This window comes from Phodopus roborovskii, unplaced genomic scaffold (genome assembly GCF_943737965.1).
Source record: "Phodopus roborovskii unplaced genomic scaffold, PHOROB, whole genome shotgun sequence".
Taxonomy (NCBI): Eukaryota; Metazoa; Chordata; class Mammalia; order Rodentia; family Cricetidae; genus Phodopus; species Phodopus roborovskii.
The window spans coordinates 34,302,591-34,320,998 of NW_026126469.1; the positions used below are offsets into that span (position 1 = coordinate 34,302,591).

At 36.3% G+C, this 18,408-nt stretch overlaps 1 pseudogene; it reads right to left on the bottom strand.

The window, feature by feature from the left end:
* Positions 1-11,470: 11,470 nt before the first annotated feature.
* Positions 11,471-12,432, bottom strand: LOC127227248 (transcription initiation factor TFIID subunit 9-like; annotated as a pseudogene).
* Between the last annotated feature and the right edge of the window lie 5,976 nt (positions 12,433-18,408).

Below are 18,408 nucleotides of genomic sequence, written 5' to 3' on the forward strand. Positions count from 1 at the left end.
TCTCTTGCTTATGCTGTATCCAGTTTGTTCCCATTTTACCAGACCAACAAATTAGTATTAACATTAATGTCCTTGACTTTGAACTCAAGTAAAAGTATAAAGCCCATTTTCATTTTCTCTACTGAAGATAAACTCACAGCTCCAACCCTTCTGCACTGATATCACATTTTAGTCTCATAAGGAAACTAGACTTCACTGAACCCAATATGATGCATTGTCCCCTCTCTACCCTATTCTCCCTTAATAGACTCTACAAAAAATGGAAACAAAACAGGATATGGAATTCAATTTCCATCCACTGACATGTATGTTATTATATTTATTGTATATAAATGTAAGAAGGGTTTCTTCCTATTCAACTTCTCTTTGTACAAGAATATGCTGATGGAGAAGCCCGTGATTGTATTATAGATCCTCAGAGAAAGGAAACCAATAAGATATATGCACATATGAAGAAAGCAATTGATTATTAGTGACGGACTCATACTACTCTCAGGGCTAACATGCCCTCAGTCTGTCATCTGGAGGCTCAGGAAAGCCAGATGTTATCCAAATCTTACATCCCTGAAAGTCAGTAGATCCCCATTGTCCAAGCCAAGGGAAGGTTACTGCCCTGGCTCAGCAGAAAGGTTCACATGTTCTGGAACTCTTCATTATACCCATGTAGTATAGGTGATGCCACCCACATTAGTGAGGACATCTTTTGAATTCTGTCTACCAATCCAAATGCTTCTGTATTGCTCACACCCTCACTGACACACTCAGAAGTAATTTAGTAGCTACATGCACATTCCTTAAGCCCATCAAGTTGAAAAAATTTAATTAGCAAGCCTCTGAATTTCACCTAGCAACTTTTTTTTTGTTTTTTGTTTGTTTGTTTGTTTGTTTTTTGTTTTATATCATATCACTTTGTTATGCCATGGCCAAGGAACACAATCCACCAAGGATTCCCAAGGGATTCATGTAAAGTCTGGCATCCAGGGAGAACCCTGTCCTTGGGTGCCCACTCCCAATCCTCCACAGCACTCTTCCTCTTCATATCTTTCTCACTTCTACAAAACACAGTTTGAATTTATATTCAGAAACTTTCTGCTCCTGGTGTATACATGATCTCTAGTTGTAGCCAAAGTGGGCTCCAGCTAGTTTCTTTAGACTACATAAAAAAGGCATAAAATGTTACAACAAATGGTTAGAAAATAAACTGACCAAAATCACACTAATATTAATTCTGCTAATATTAACTCTGATGTCTATTTAAAATTTTTATATGTTTATTTTATGCTTCTGAGTGTTTTGCTTGTATTTGTATATACAATGTGTGTGCAGGGCCCATGGAAGTCAGAAGAGGTCATAGATCCCTTAGAGCCAGACTTAGAAATGGTTGTGAGCCACCGTTTTGATGTATGAATCTGGCCCTGGGTCCTCTGCGAGAAGAGCAGTGAGTTTAACTGCTGAGTCATCACTTGGCTCTTAATTTTATACTTAATAGGAACTAAAAGTAAATTTACTGTCTTCAGACAAAAACATAAGCAGTATTGTATGATTTAACAAGAATTACCACATTCCCAGTCAGGATTTTTTCTTTTTTTTTTTTTTTTTTTAAGTCTACAAGCCTTTTCACATTTATCCGGCTTGCTAGCCAAGAAGATGAGGATAACTAAAATGGTCCTGTATTCAACCATTTTTACTAATTTTTTTAACATGTCAATCCCAGTTCCCTCTCCCTCTCTCCCTTCCTCTTACCCTCTTTGCCCCCTCACATGCACCTTGACCACCCTCCCCTCCCATCCACCCACCCCAATTCCACATGTAGGGCAATTCCCTCCAGGTGGGGTCATGTAAATCTCTCAAGTCATTTGAAGTAGGGACTAGGACTTCTCTCCTGTCTCTAGGTTAAGGGAGTATCCCTCCATGGGGGATGTGTCCCCAAGGTCCTTTTGTGCACCAGGAATACATCCTGGTTCCACTGTCTGAGGTCCCTTAGATTGCTCAGTCCTTGTAGCTGAGATCCATATTCAGAGGGTTCTGAGTCAGTCTCATGCTGGATTCCCAGCTATCAGTCTGGGGGGGGTGGGCATTAGCTCCTCCTTGTTCAGGTCAGCTGTCTCTATGTGTTTCTGCAACCTAGTCTTGTCCTCTCCCTCTGCATTTGGATTCGAGTTCGACTCAGTGTTTAGATATGGGTGTTTGCTTCTGCTTCCAACAGGTACTAGATGAGGGCTCCATGATGGTGGATAAGTTAGTTGTTGATCTCACTATCTGGGAAAGGCATTTATGGTAGCCTTTCCATGGTTGCTCAAATTGTTAGTTGGTGGCAGTCTTGTAGGTCTCTAGACCTTTCTTTATGCTCAGTTTTCTCTTCAAACCAATATTGGCTCCCTCTTTTATGTTTGTTCTCTCTCTCTCTCTCCCCTCTGTTTTCTATTCTTACCCTGTGTTTTCCTCTCCCCTCCCATTCTCTTTCTCCTAATTCTCTCTCCCTTCAATGACTCCTCCCTTCCCCAATGCTCTGGGGGACTTGTCCCTTCCCCCTTCTCCGAGGGACTTTATATGAATCTCTTAGAATACACCTTGTATCCTAGTTCCCCTGGTAGTGTGAATTATAGGCTGGTGATCCTTTGCTCTAGGTCTAAAATCCATATATGAGAGAGTACATACCATGTTCCTCTTTTTGTGACTGGGTTACCTCATTCAAAATGGTTTCTTCAAGTTCCATCCACTTGCCTGCGAATTTCAAGATTCCATTCTTTTTTCTTTTTTCTTTTCTTTTTTCCTGCAGAGTAGTATTCCATTGTGTAGATGTGCCACATCTTCTTTATCCATTCTTCAGTTGAGGGGCATCTAGGTTGTATTGCTCCAAAACAGACTCATCTTTCCTAAAGCATTCTTATACATGGTTTTCTTCAATTAATACAATTGAGCAACATAAACCTATTTATTGATTCATTATTTCCACAAATTATTCTATTTGTCATAAGGCCCAATAATCTGTGAGCAAGTCTCCATAAATAAAGCCTCAGTATTGAAAAAATCCCATCCCACTCAATGAGGCTTTATCATGGATTTAACAAGTGTTCTTTTGAGCCACTCATCTCTGTCTATGCTATTATTGTCTTTGGTGGTGAATAACTTACACAGAGCTACTGGTGTGTATTATTACAGTGTATCATTCTATGCAATAATATTTTTGTGAATTTAGTCAGTAATATCTGTAACAAAAATACACATCAGTGGCCATGCATCATAATATTATTTGCTTCATACTTATCAATCCATTGATCTCATTCTAGAATGGAAATAAACTTGTGTAAATAGATATGGCTCAATGGGACTATATTGGTATTCCATAGAAAGTGCTAATATTATCAAAATAATTTACCATATGATTAAAAACTTTTTTTGCCCAAAGAAATTCGTTTTCTACAAACAAATTTAAAATGACCGTGATATGCTGAAAATTTGGTTCTCTTAGTTGAAAAGAATTTTGAACATATGGTACATGAGCAGTTTATTGATCTAAACACAGAGTATTCATAAAGCACTTGCTTAGCATCCACAATATAGAAGTTTGAACCTCCAGCACTGAAAACAAATAAAGCCCAAATATGTATGTATTTTCCCTTACAACTCAATTTTCATATAAACATCCTTCATAATTAAAACAATTTGTTCTGATTCACTGGTTAATTTTCTACATTGAAAAATGAGTAAACAAATACAATCCTTACATAGATAATTAGAAAATCTGTCTTATTTTGTTGGATCACTTTCCGATCAAGAAATGTACTCTTTAGGAAAATAACCCATGTACAGTACAGCAAAGAGCACAGAAAGAGAAGCATGAAGTTCTTTAGTAATTATTGATTTGCAAAGAATAGGTTCAGTCTCTTTTTAAGTTTAAACATGGTTTTCCTTTTCTTTAAACAATCTCCAGTGTGTAAACAAATGACATTCCAGGCACATATATGAACATGCTGATGCGTTCCATCTATTAACAAAGATCCATAGTGGTTTCTGAGTTGCAGTTAGAATTAAACAAAATCTCTGATTAAAACTGTTTACTTACTAGAAGCCATTGAATTTCCACCAACTATGTATACAGATCTTGGCTAGCAGATCTATTTCTGCACACAAAGACCAGTTTCAATAAAATGTAGTCACTACCCATTTTAACTGCCTCTGCTTTAGAACACTTTCAGAAATTTCATTGAGGCAGATTGAAAAATATATTCCTCTTTATTTTGGTAAATATATGTTGAGTGAATGATTAAAGTACTGCAAAGAAACCTGCCTCTTCTCACACTTGGTTCTTTCAGCCTATAAGTAGTTTCTTAAGTAGTATCAATGCCAGCACCAAGGATGTGCACAGTAGCAGCAGTTGCTATGGTAATCACAGCAGCAGCAACAGCAGCATTAACTGTATCTTTAAGATCTGCCAGAGGGGGTGGGAAAGAGGAGTCCTTACATCCACTTCACTTACTCCAGTGAGAAAAAAATAAAGAGCTTTGGATTTATTTTGCAAATTTTGTTTAGAGGTAATGAATAAAGGACAGATAAAAACATATTTAATACAAATATTGACTTAACACATTCACGAAAGAGTTTTGTGTGGACATTTTATCTTTTGCAAATGTGATGCATCCCAAAGTCTTCCAAAAACTAGTCTGATGTTTATTATTACTGAAGATTGGCTACAATGAAACAGAAGGTTCCACATGCACACATGATAGCCTTAAATATATTTTTCTTATACTTTGTTGGTAGATATATGGCACAGAGGCACGTATACATACACACAGAGATGAAGTGATTATTGATGTGAAGTATTGATTAGAAAAAGGAAAAAAATTCAAAACAACATAACAGTAACAACAAAACCACATGAAAATCAATACGTTTAAGTATGTGAACATTCAAAATTCATATCTCAATAAATTATTTTAAAATGTATAACACAACAGATGTGTTTCTAGGAAATGGTAAAATTCTTCAACTTTATAAAACTACAGCCCTCTAGTTATTGGTTAATTATATCCATGTCTATTGATGGAAATCACTGACTCCAGGTTTCGCTTTCCCAAATCCTCAATCATGGTAATTAGTTCAAGCTATAGACAAAGGGAGTTCACTGTGTATGTGTTTAGCCTAAGCACACACATGTTGAACTGCCATTATTAATACTGATTATTGATCCTTCATGTGACAGATTAAAATTATGAAATTTTTAGCAAATTCTGAAAATAGACTGTTATCCTGTATTCTCTTTTTAAAATATTTTATTTATTTACCTTTTGGTTTTGTCACTCAGATTTGTAAAAAGTATACTAGATTCTTTTCTCTATTTGATATGACAAGACACGCATATGACACTGGATATTTTATATGTCCACTAGTGTTTCATGTTTGCATGATAACTTCCTTATTTTTGTCTATTTTAATTTTTTACCCTCTGCTTCTTTTTATTAATGTGTATATCATATGCATGAATGTGTCAGATCCCCTGGAGCTGAAGTTACAGGTAGTATGAGCAGAGCACCATGGAAATTAACCTGCATCCTCTACAATAGCAGCAAATGCTCTTTAACCAGTAAGCCTCCATGTTGCTTTTATTAACTATATGTTAAAAATCAGGGTAGCATATTTTATACCATGGATACCTAAAACCTATTTGATGGAGAAATGAAATAAGTCATATGGGAACAGTTGAAAGGTGGATAATAGTTGGAGAATGTGCTCAGAGCTTGAAGTGTTTCATAACTGCTCTGGCATGTGCATGAAAGGGGATGTCATTTAAACAGCTTTAGAGAAATGTCACTTCTCTCCACAAACCTTCAATACTCAGCTTTATACCATCATGTATTCCAAACAAGCTTGTTATTAAAAACAGCCTGAGACCATATGAGTAGCAATCATGGTTAAGATGTTTTTCTAAGTTACTTCTTCCCTAACTTCCAAGTTTATCTAAACCCTAGGTTTACATTTAGGATGACAATATATATGTAATTAAATACATTAATTTTCTCTATAAGAAACATAATCTTGAACCCATAACTTATGACATGTCATATGAATGAATGAATGAATGAATGAATGAATGAATGCAGAGGAGTTGAAGAGTTAGCAATTTTAAAATAGTTTGGTTAACATCTTGATCTTTGGGATACTCCATTGTTAAGTTTTCAGTGAGATGCCAATATGTAGATTAATTGTTTGCTTGGAGTGTTTTGAAGCTAGAAAATCTAAAGATAAAGTTAATGATTCATGTGAAGGATGTGTAAGATCAATATGATTTTAATAAATAAAATGTTATAAGCATCAGTGGCTGTAGCAAATGTGTGCAAAGTGCAAAGCAGCATATGTTATCCATTATATTTCATTTCAAGTAACTCTAATATTGTTGGTCCACCATCTAAGCAGCTCTTTGCTCTCTAAGTTTAAAGTCCAATACTTGATTTATCATTTTAAATTAAGTTAGTTATATGGCATAAAGTCTAACATAGAAAAAAGATCAAATTCAGAATGGTTGACAAGAGCCCAATGGCCACTTTTCCAAGCAACAGGATTCTCAAGAACTGCATTTGACTAATATTTCTAAAAGACTTGTTATTTTATCCATGCATTTAGTATCAAGTGTAACAGTCTGGACCAAGAACTTCCTTCCTGATATTGGTACAGATGTGTTGGCTATAGTGAAAGATCTTTGGATACAATGACTTTATTTTTAATCCAGGGAATATTCGGGAGATACAAAAAAGCAAAGAAGCCCAAAATTTGAATGCCTACAGATGTGGATACATTTGTATAAAAGGAGTTGTTTTTGTTACATGTGCTTATTAAAGTAGTAAAGGAATACAGCCATCTCCCTAGGGTCTGTCTTTTTTATAGGGCTCAGTATTTTCAGCAGTTTTATTTACAATGAGCATTTATCAAATGCTTATTACATACCCCAAATTGTTGAACAAGATTACTTGAATTATCTTATTTAAAGTTTGCAATTTGGGGGCTGGGATGCCTTTAAGCTGTTCTTTCTGTAGAAAATTAAACCAAGAAAGTAAAGAAGTTTTACTTAGACTCCCCTTAATCATTTTAGCTACAGTTTTTATGAGTTGAAGATTCAGGACAAATGTTTCATTTTTAGTATCTTTTTTATTTCTTTTCCTTATTGACCTTTGCCACTAACAAACTTCTTTGTAGTTACAATGATTCTGTGCAATGGCCATGGGCAGATGCAGAAAGCATTAGAAAGTCTACACCATTCCACTCCTCAGTTTTCTTTAAAATTGATGGTCAAACTTAAGTGATAATTAAACAGATGTCACCATGAACATTGTTTCTTGCACAGAATGTTGGCCTTAAAAGAAATTTAAGTGATGATTTTTATATTTGTCCATAGCTTCTCATCATTAAGAATGCATAGTAGGAAGGCTCTAAAATATAAAGTCTCCTAATTTTCCTTCAATTATACTTCTCATTATTCATATATTATAAATGTTCTACAACTACATGGCACTGAAATAAGCAAATTCTTCAAGGCTATTACTGTATTTTAAAAATGATTAATCAACATAGAGTCTAAGCAAAATTAATATAAACTAGAGGAATAATGGACAAGAAATAAAACAAGAAAGGAAAGAAAAGGAGGGGGTAGGAGGGAAGGGAGGGAAGGAACTATGAAAAAAAATGGAAAAAGGCAAATTATGCTCATACTAGAAATCTCTTGTTTTGGAACAAATGGGATGAACGAGTGATTTTTTAAAAAATTAAATGCAACATTCACTTTTATGAAACAAGAACAAAAAGTAAAATTGAGATGACAGAAGTATTGAACTTGAGACTGAGTACTTTTACAGAGTTTTGGTACAATGCATTCAGTGTCTCTTTTTATCTGATCTCTCTAATCAGTCTTAAAGAGGAATGTTTGCAAAGAAATCAGTTAAAAGAAATAAAGAGGTATTAATAAAAAGTTATTTAAAGTTCTTAACAAATGAAAAATATATTTCCTGAAAAAAATAAACGATATAAAAAATGCTAATAGTGAAGGAAATATTTTCTTCACCCTTCCAGCACAACTGATCCAAAATGGGAGATATGGATCATAATCGAAGAATGTTATAGGGCTATGTGTGAGAGCTTGTGTCAATCTTTTGAGTATTCCATATCTGCTATGACATGACTCTTAGACCACTCTTGAGAGGAAGGCTGTGACTGAGGTGTTATAGTGACCCAATGAAGCCAGTCTAAATATGTGAGAGAAGAAAGAATTGGCAAACTCAGAGTAAGTTTAATATTCATTCTATTGTGAAAGAATTAAGAGTTCAGATAGGAAGAGGGACCATCACATGGAATAAGTGCTGGTTTGAAAGCATCTTATTTTAGTATTTATCCGAATGTATCCACCTCAGTAATTTTTTTACAGCTCTAATGGCCAATTTTCCTGTCTTTTATTATAGTGTTTTTTTCCTATTGTGATGCAGCCTCAAGAAAAACATAATCAATGAATGTCCTATACATTGTTAAATGTTTAAAATATGGCAAATATAAACATTTAAAACACCCGCTCTTATCTCTTTATTCTGCCTCAAGTAGTGATTGGTCTGGTTAGCAAGTTGTCCTCTACATGAAGAAAGCTCTTTTCATACTATTCATTGTCATGTTTATTGTGATTGTTTACATTGACAACTAATTAAAGAGGTAGATCAAAGTCTCATATGGCAATAGCAGATTGATTCAAATTGGACAACCAAGTTAACAGTTTAATCAAACCATACTTGAGTTTTAGACAGATTTTTAGAAGAATATTGACATCAATAATTTGGTTCCTCTCTTGTAGTGTAAAGGCAGGTTGACACAAGACCATCAGTGATGGCTATTGCATTAAAGAACTTACAGTAGCTGTTATTACCTGTACCAAACCTGTACAAGATCAAATCAGCCATAATTCTGACATAAACCCTACATCTACCTATGACAATAGATAGCTACCAGAGAAGAAGAATAATCTGTGTTTTAAGTTGTGGCTACTAGTAGGTTTCTTATAGTTCAATGAAGGGTCCAAACCCATGCATATGTGGCAGTAATAGTTGGACTTTCTTCCTCCTCTGTCCCATGCTGAAGCCAGCTCTACTTGACACCTGTAAGAAGGCCAGGAAGTACACAAAGCCCCAAAGACAAAAACTCATTCTGAAAGGATGCAAAGTAGTTGTCTAAAATAATTCCAATTTATTCTATCCAGAACTTCAGTTAAGTGGTTAACAGGATAAAAAGCAATACTAACATAGAAGGTAAAGAAAAAGAAATCTGACTCAGTAAAGTCAGTCTCATACTTAAACATGGTATCTATGTAAAACATTATATGTACATGCAGATATACACATAATTATGTTTATACGTATGTTTATATGTATGCTTTCATGTTCATGTGTGTTGAATGTGTAAGAATCATGAGTAGAATGAAAAGATCTGTTGCAAAGTGCAAGGCATTTTTTTTTTATTTTAAACTTTTTAAATTTAAAAAATCTTATTTTACATACCAATTCCAGTTCCCTCTCCCTCTTGCCAACTTCCATAAACCCCCACCAGCCTCCCATCCCAGCACTCATTCACTCCCCACGGAGGATGAGGCCTCCCATGGGGGATCATCAAAGTCTGTCACATCATTTGGGGCAGGACCTAGGCCCTCCCCCATGTAACTAAGCTGAGAGAGTATCCCTCTATGTGGAATGGGCTCCCCAAGTTTATTTGTGCACTAGGGATAAATACTGGTTCCACTGCCAGAGGTCCCATCGACTGACTGCTCAGTCCTCCTAACGGACACCCACATGCAGGGAGTATGTGTCAGTCCTATGCTGGTTTCCCAGCAATCAGACTGGAGTCCATGAGCTTCCACTTGTTCAGGTCAGCTGATTCTGTGGGTTTCTCCAGCCTGGTCTTGACATCTTTGCTAATCAATCATCCCTCTTTACAACTGTATTCCAGGAGTTTGGCTCAGTGTTTAGCTGTGGGTGTCTGCTTCTGCTTCCATAGGCTACTAGATGAAGGCTCTAGAATGGCAAATAAGGTAGTCATCAATCAATTATAGGGAAAGGGGATTTAAGGTAGCCTCTCCACTATTGCTTAGATAGTTGGGATCTTCTTTGTGAATCACTGGACCTTTCCTTAGTGCCAGATTATTCTTTAAACCTATAAGATTTTTCTATTTATTTAGTAGAAGATAAAATGGTAAATACCAAGAATATGCCTTCTAACTCCTAATTCTCTATGTTTATATAACAACAAAATTTAATTTTCTATCTGCCTCTTTGATGAATGTCTTTAGCCTTAGAAAACAAGAATCAATAGCTATTTCCAGAGATATTTACTTAAAGTTTGATTAGAAGCAATTGAAGAAAAACATAGAAAGCAGCTTTTCATCCACTTTACCCTCCCACTTTCTGCATCTTGTAGCAAGAATATGTCTTCATTTTTCTTTAAAAAAAAAAAAAACATTACATTGACTCTCCTTTGGGATTTAGCAGTCACATGCATTCCTAACCTATGCCAATAAGATTTTATGTATTTACTACACTTAAACTAAATGTTTTACAGGCTTACCAAATATTTGTGTAGTCTATGGATTGGAGAAATTGAGAAGCAAAGAGCTGGATAACTTAGACTCAAAGTCATCCAAGTTCCTTTTAGTATTTCATCTGTGGTCCTCTTATGTTATGATGTTATGTAAGTTACACATCCTAATTATGAAGGGAAGAAACAAAATCAAGGAGTTGTTTGTTTTAAAATACAAAGTATTAACAAGTTAAGAAAAAACAGCAATAAGACAGATTTATTAGTCATGCGTGAAGAACAAGCATTGAAAATGCAATCAACGATCACTAACATTTAGAAGACAAATATTTCAGAGAGAGGAGAGTTAAAATGGTCTGCTGCATCTGCATGCAAATGGAGAGGGAGGGAATAGGCTGGGGTACAATCTGATATATGGTTTCTAAGATGAATTTCTCTAAGAATACAAGACTTTGAATATTTTAAAATGACTCCTGGTTTGCTCACACAATGGCAAAAAGTGAATTAGATAGATATATGGATTGTTGTTCAATGTTACACCAGAAGCTGTGGAATGGGATTAATTCTTTCTTTCTTCTTCTTCTTCTTTTTTTTTTTTTTTTTTTTTTTTTTTTTTTTGTTATAAATCTGTTGGCCAATTACTTGTGTTTCTTCTTTCTTTTCTTTCCTTTTTGTTTTTTTTTCCAAGAACCAAATTCATAAATGACAATTTTATTTTTATGTATAAAGGTTGATGAAAAACCATTACTAGTTCTACTAAAACTGAACATTTCAACTGAAAAGCATAGTATGTATACTTCTTAAATACCATTTTCTAAAATACAGCTTTAAACCATCTAACATGCTTGTTTAATTTCAGTACAATGGATTCAAGACCAAGTATACATGTTACATGCATCCCCAGGCTGGATTACAAATTGTCATAGTCATCATCATCATCATCATCATCATCATCATCATCATCGTCATCATCATCTTCTTCACGTTTTCTTTTCAGCGCATTTGCTGACTCATTGGCTGTATTTTGGGATACCATATTAGTAGTAATGAGAATTTTATTAGTGATGGATTAATCAGAACATTCTGAACTGCTGATGCTGCGGGAATTGAAGCTTTCACAACAGGGGACTGAGAAGCAGGCATCTGTACTGTAAACCTCTGTCCTGTGAGGGACACTGGAGTGCCTACATTAGTTGAGAAAGACATGGTTTGTGGAGTTGGTGTGCCTAGTGTAGCAGTACTTGGTCTGCTAGAAACTGAACCAACACTTAACCGGGGAACTGTTATTCTTCCGGCAGCAGTAGATGCCTTTTTCTGCAAAGACTTAAGCCTATAGTTTGGAGCAGTTAAACAGTACCTATCAGGTGGCAATCTAGGACCTGAGTATGGCTTGATCAGTGTCAAAGGGGTTTGATTTCTTTGTCTTGCAATATCTAATAAAAAATCTCGTGGGGGAGGAGAAGTGAAAGACTGATCGGCACAGCACTGGATTGCATCAACAGTAGCTTTCTTAGCATGGCTTGAATAAATTTTAGCATCATCTAGAATTGTGGTCACATATCGGAAGGCAAACTCCAACATCTGATTTATAACTCTCGGCTCATATTCTGTAATCCCCATATCCTTCAGGATTTGTGCCATCATCTGTGCATCTTTCAGCATGCTCTTGGGAGAAGCCATCTTGCCAGACTTCATGATATCCGGTGATCAGACTTCTCGAGCCAAATCGCCCACATTAACGTACTTCAGTCCTGATCTTGATGCAAGTTCTTTGCCTAGTGTGGTTTTTCCAACCCCTGGTGTACCGGTGAGCAGGATGTTGGGAAGCTTCATAGTCCTCTGTCCCAGGCCGCCAGCGCCCCGGCTCGCGCGCCCAACCTTGTTTTTTGTTTTTTGAGACAGGATCTCTCTGTGACTTTGAAGGCTGTCCTGGAACTAGCTCTGTAAACCAGTTTGGTCTTATCCACCTGCCTCTGCCTACCAAGTGCTGGGATTAAAGGCAAGAGCCACCAGGGCTCAGCTACTAGTGTTTCTTTTCATTTTTTTTTTTTTTTTTATTTTACATATCGATACCAGTTCCCTCTCCCTCCTTCCTTTTTCTCCCTCCCTCCCTCCTCCCCTCACTCTCTCCCTCTTTCTTCTCTCCCCCTTCACATACACCCCAACCACCCTCCCCCCCCCACTCCACATGTAGGGTGATGCCATCCAGGAGGGGTCATCTAAATCTGTCAAGTCATTGGACTAGTGTTTCTTATTGGCTAGCTCTGTCTTAAATATTAAGCCATTTCTATCAATGTAAGTGTTTCCATGTGGTCTTATCTTACCTGAGAGAGGGTCCAGACCTCTTATTCCTTTCATGGTCTATGTCTTGACTTCTTTCTACTACATCTCCCAGAATACTCCTTGTCTCCTCATCCCAAATTCTTTATTATCAGCAGCCTGATTATTTTCTTATTACAATGATTTTTTTCTCATGAAGCAAAATGAATAAGCACAAATATCTAGATATATCTTCCCCTGTCCTATTATGATATCATCAAAAACTTAACCATTGGGGATACAAATTCTAACCTCTAAGAACATCAACTTGCTATATTAGATGATTTTTCAAAATATACATGCCCATGTAAATGTTAATCAAGATTCAAAGAAGCCATTGATATTATTAAATATGGTTCAATGGAAACATTTTTTCATAAAAAGAAAATATTTATTTTAAGTGGTTGTTACAGTAAGAATCTGGGGTATTCTTAGTATTATTCTATCTACTGGGGATCTAGGAGTTAGAAAAAGGAAGAGTAAGAAAATCTATTCTCACATAGGTTGTTTTTTGTATGGGATAAGACAGAAAATAAGCAGTAGCTTGGGAACAGTAACTACATAGAAAGTAAATAGATAGGCTAATGGATGATATAGTGATGGTGGTAGATTAGTGATTTATAAAAAGCCTGGTGGAAGGCATAGGGCAGCCATATTAAAAGCCTGGGTGGGGGGGGGCATAGGATAGGTAGGAAGAGAGAGCAGACCACAATATCCCTTCTCAGTAAACTTTGTTTTACTCTGAAGGGAAGCTAACAGGAATTTTTAAAAAGATAAAATCTTATATTTCCTTTTTAAAAGACCTAGTGTTTAGTTCAAAAGGGACCTAAACCACCACATTGGCTACAGACTGAAGAGTGAATGGGCATAGTTAAAGAAAACGTACATTAGAAGAACAGGGGTGTGTGGGGGAAGACAAAAGTAGAGCCAGCAGATAATAGTCTGCTAACATCAGCAGAGGATGAGAAGTGATTATGTTCTGGGTACATTTAAAATGGCTGAAATATGATAGCACTAATCACATCCCAGTGAGACTATTATGGCAAACAAAATATTTTTTAAAAATTAATGCGATAGGATTATTTCATGAGGTCCCACCCCCAGATGAAGTATGACAGGATATCAATGGCTGAGGAAGAATCAATCTTGTCCTCAGATGGGATATTTAGTTCCATATGGTCAGCCCTAAACTTATAAGAAAACACTAAATGGCATGTTGTGTAGTGGGGTTATAAGAAAAGTAATTATAGGAGGGTTCATATACTTGAGAGAAGAGGGAACATGGAGGGAAGGTGTCTTAGAGTTTGTATTGCTGTGAACAGACTCCATGACCATAGCAACTCTTACAAATAAAACGTTTATTTATGGTGGCTCATTTACAGTTCAGAGGTTAAGGCCATTATCATCATCATGGTGGGGAGCATGGTGGCATACAGATAGACATGGTGCTGGCTACATCTTCATCCAAAGGCAACCAAAACTGGACTGTGACACTGGGTCATACCTTGAGCATAGGAAACTTCAAAACCCGCCCCCACATTGACACACTTCCATCAACAAGCCCATACCTACTCTAACAAAGCCACACCTTCTAATAGTGCCATTCTCTATGAGCATATGGGGGACAGTTACATTCAAATACCACACAAAGTAATCGTATAAATACAGTATTGGTGCATGACATTCTAAAAAGTAAAATATTTTAAACAAAAAAATCAGAGCTTATCACTTTAAAGACTTAAAATAAGACATTGAAATATGTGGTCCATTTGATCATGAATTTAAGATGCAACAGAGCCAGAGGCCCAGGTGGACAGTGCTCAGTGTGGAATCTGAAAGCATGCATCAGAGACATCTCAGCACTAAATTAGCATATAGCCACACCTGGAAAAATTGAAAGAGTGACCCACACAGGAGGGTGGAAATTACACATGAAGCCGACCTCAGCAGGGCCCAAACTGTAGAGAAAGTGTAGCTTGTATTAGAGTTGTAATGCCACTGCTGCTGAAGCAAAGGGAGAAAGAAGAAAGAGGAGATGAACTCAGACATTAAAAGCAAGAGGAAGAAAGTGGGCAGAGATCACAGGGGAACAACAGACTATGTGAAGGTTCTTTTGTGCTTTCCTTCTGATGGAGAGAGGGAAAGCATTAGAGAGATTGGACACTCTCTGAATTGTACTTTAAAATAAGCATCCTTGAAACCTTTTTAAAACAATAGCAAGATTTCTAACAGCAATTAATAATTAAAAAGAGCAATTAAGAAGCCAGTAGAGAATATGATTGGTTTTGGAATATAGGTAACAATATTCTTGGGGCTAGGAGGGTGGGGTCAGACAAAGAAGCTGTGCTGACATGCTTCTTCTGACACATGAGAAGGAAGAAGTCAGTTATGCTACTATTGTGTGGAACAATTTGAGTATTGGTGTTAGCTCTTCTTTGAATTTCTGGTAAAGTTCTCCATTGAAACCTTCTGGCCCTGGGTTTTGATTTTTGGGTTTTTTTTTTTTGTTTGTTTGTTTGTTTGTTTTGTTTTTTGGTTGGGAGGCTTTTGATGACTGCTTCTATTTCATTAGGAGTTATAGGTTTATTTAAATTGCTTATATGTTCTTGATTTAATTTTGATAAGTGATATTTATTCAGAAAACTGCCCATTTCTTTGAATTTTCAAATTTTGGGGAGTACAAGTTTTCAAAGTATGACCTGAAGAATCTTTGAATTTCCTCAGTGTCTCCCTTTTCATTTCTGATTTTGTTAATTTGCATGTTCTCTCACTACCTTTTGGTTAGTTTGCATAAAGTTTTATCTATCTTGTTGATTTTCTGGAAGAATCAACTCTTTGTTACATTGATTCTTGGTATTGTTTTCTTAGTTTTTACTTTATTGATTTCAGCCCTCAATTTGATTATTTCCTGGTGTCTACTCCTCTGGGGTGAGTTGATTTCATTGTGATCTAGAGATTTCAGTTGTGTTCTTAATTCTGTGATGTGACTAATCTTTGGTTTCTTCATGTGGGCATTTAGTACTATAAACTTTCCTGTTAGTACAGTTTTCAAAGTGTCCCATAAGTTCAGTTTGTTGTCTTTATTCTCATTGTATCTAGGAAATCTTTAATTTCATTGTCTAGTTCTTCTTTGACCCAGGAATGTTGCAATTGCACATTATTCAATTTCCATGAGTTTCTAATGTTTCTGCAGTTGTTGAATTCTAATTTTAAAGCATGGTGATCTGATAAGATAGAGGGAGTTTTTCCAATTTTTTAGTATCTGTTGAGGTTTGATATGTTGCAGAATATGTGGTCATTTTAGAGAAGGTTCCATGTATTATTGAGAAGAAGGTATGTTATTTTTTGTTTCTGTGGAATGTTTTATAAATGTCTGTTAAACCCAATTGGGTCAGAACTTCTGTAAGTTCTTTTGTTTCTTTGTTAACTTTCTATCTGGTGGACCTGTCCAGTGTTGAGAGTGGAGTGTTCAAATCTCCCACTATAACTGTGTGTGGTTTTATGTGTGATTTGAGTTTTAGTAATGTTTGTTTTACAAATGTCAGTGCATTTTAATTTGGGGAATAGATGTTCAGAATTGAGATTTCATCTTGATGGTTACTTCCTGTGATGAATAAGAAATGACCTTTGGTTGATTTTAGTTTAAATTCTAACTTGTTAGATAATAGGATTGTTACACACATTTGTTTCTTGAGTCCATTTGATTGGAAAAACTTTTCCTAACACATAACTATGAGATAAAGTATGTCTTTGAAGTTCATATGTTTTTCTTGAATGCCACAACAAAAGAATGGATTCTGTCTTCTGTTAGCCTCTGTCTTTTTATAGGTGAGTTAAGACCATTAATATTGATGGATATTAATGAACATTTATTGGTAATTCTTGTTTTTGTGTGTGTGTGTGTGTGTGTGTGTGTGTGGATTTCCTCCTTTTTTTTCCCCCCCGTTTTGGCTGTTGGTAAAGTTGGATTAGCTGGTACTTATGTTTTTGTGGTTAACATCCTTGAGTTGGAGTTTTCTATTCAGAATTTTCTGTAGGGATGGATTAGTTGATAAGGACTTTTTACATGTGGTTTTGTCATGTAATATCTTGGTTTCTCCATCTATACTTGAAATCTTTGCTGGGTATAGTAGTCTGGGCTGGCATCCCTGGTCTCTTTCTGTTGGTAGAATATCTATCCAGGAAATTCTGGCTTTCAGAGTTTCCATGGAGAAGTCAGGTATAATTATGATAGGTTTGCCTTTATATGTTATTTGGTCTTTTTTTCTGCTCATTATATTCTTTTGTTATTCTGTATGTTTTGTGTTTTGATTATCATGAGGTGAGGGAATTTTTCTTCATGGTCCACTCTATTTGGTGTTCTGGAAGCTTCTTGTACTTTCATTGGCATGTCTTTCTTCAGTTTGGGAAAGTTTTCTTCTATGATTTTGTTAAATATATTTTATGTATCTTTGATTTAGGTTTCTTCATCTTCTTATACCTATTATTCATAGGTTTGGTCTTTTCATAGCACCCCATATATTGTGTCAGGGATTTGTTGGACTTAAGATTTTCTTTGGTCGATGAATTTATTTCTCCTAGTGTATCTTCTATGCCTTAGGTCTCTTATATCTCTTATATTTTGTTGGTTCTGGTTGCAATTGTTGTTCCTAGTTGTTTACCCAGCTTTTCTATTTCCATCATTCCCTCAGACTGTGTGGGGTTTTGATTGTTTGTTTGTTTGTTTGGCATTGTCTCTATTTCAACTTTCAAAATTTGCACTGTTGGAATTGTTTCTTTAAATGTTTTGTTTATCACTTCTTCCATCTCTTTAAAGGATTTTTATTTCCTCTTTTAGGGGCTCTGCCATCTTCTTGAAGTTGTTTATAAGGTCTTTCTCTTCTGTTTCATCTGTGTTGGGATGTTCAGGTCTTGCTGGTGTGGAGTCCCTAGATTCTGGGGGCATCATATTGATCTTTCTGTTGTTGACTGTATTCTTATACTGTCTACCCATTCCTTTTACCAGTGCATACCTGTGGGGTCTCTCCCTCTCATGGTGTGTATGGGACCAAGGTTCTCTTCCAGTGGGTTCAAGCAGGTCCAATACTCCCATGGCTCTACTCTTCCAGTGGGTGGAGGTGTAACTAGGTTGTTTCCAGTCTCTTGACAAGCGGTTCTGCCTAGGTGGGCTCCCCCGAGCATGTGCAGGCCCCAGACATCAAGAAGCTCTGAGCAGGGTCCCTGAAGGCAGGCCTGAAACAGCCTCAAGTTTATCTCCTACCGTGGTTGGAGGTGGAACTAGGATGCTGGCAGACCCTTGATAGGCCAATCTACATGGACAGGCTCCCCTGCAAGCAACCCCCAGTCCTCAGGAGGCTATAAGCAGGGCCCAAGAATGCAGACCAAAAACAGGCACATGCTTATCCCCTCCCGTGATACTGTCTGAAATTATTTAAAAATAAAATTAGGCAAAATATGAAGTTATCTTTAAGTAGCAGATATATAAAGTGACAGAGAATGAAGGACTCAGCCAACTGATAGCTACTTCAT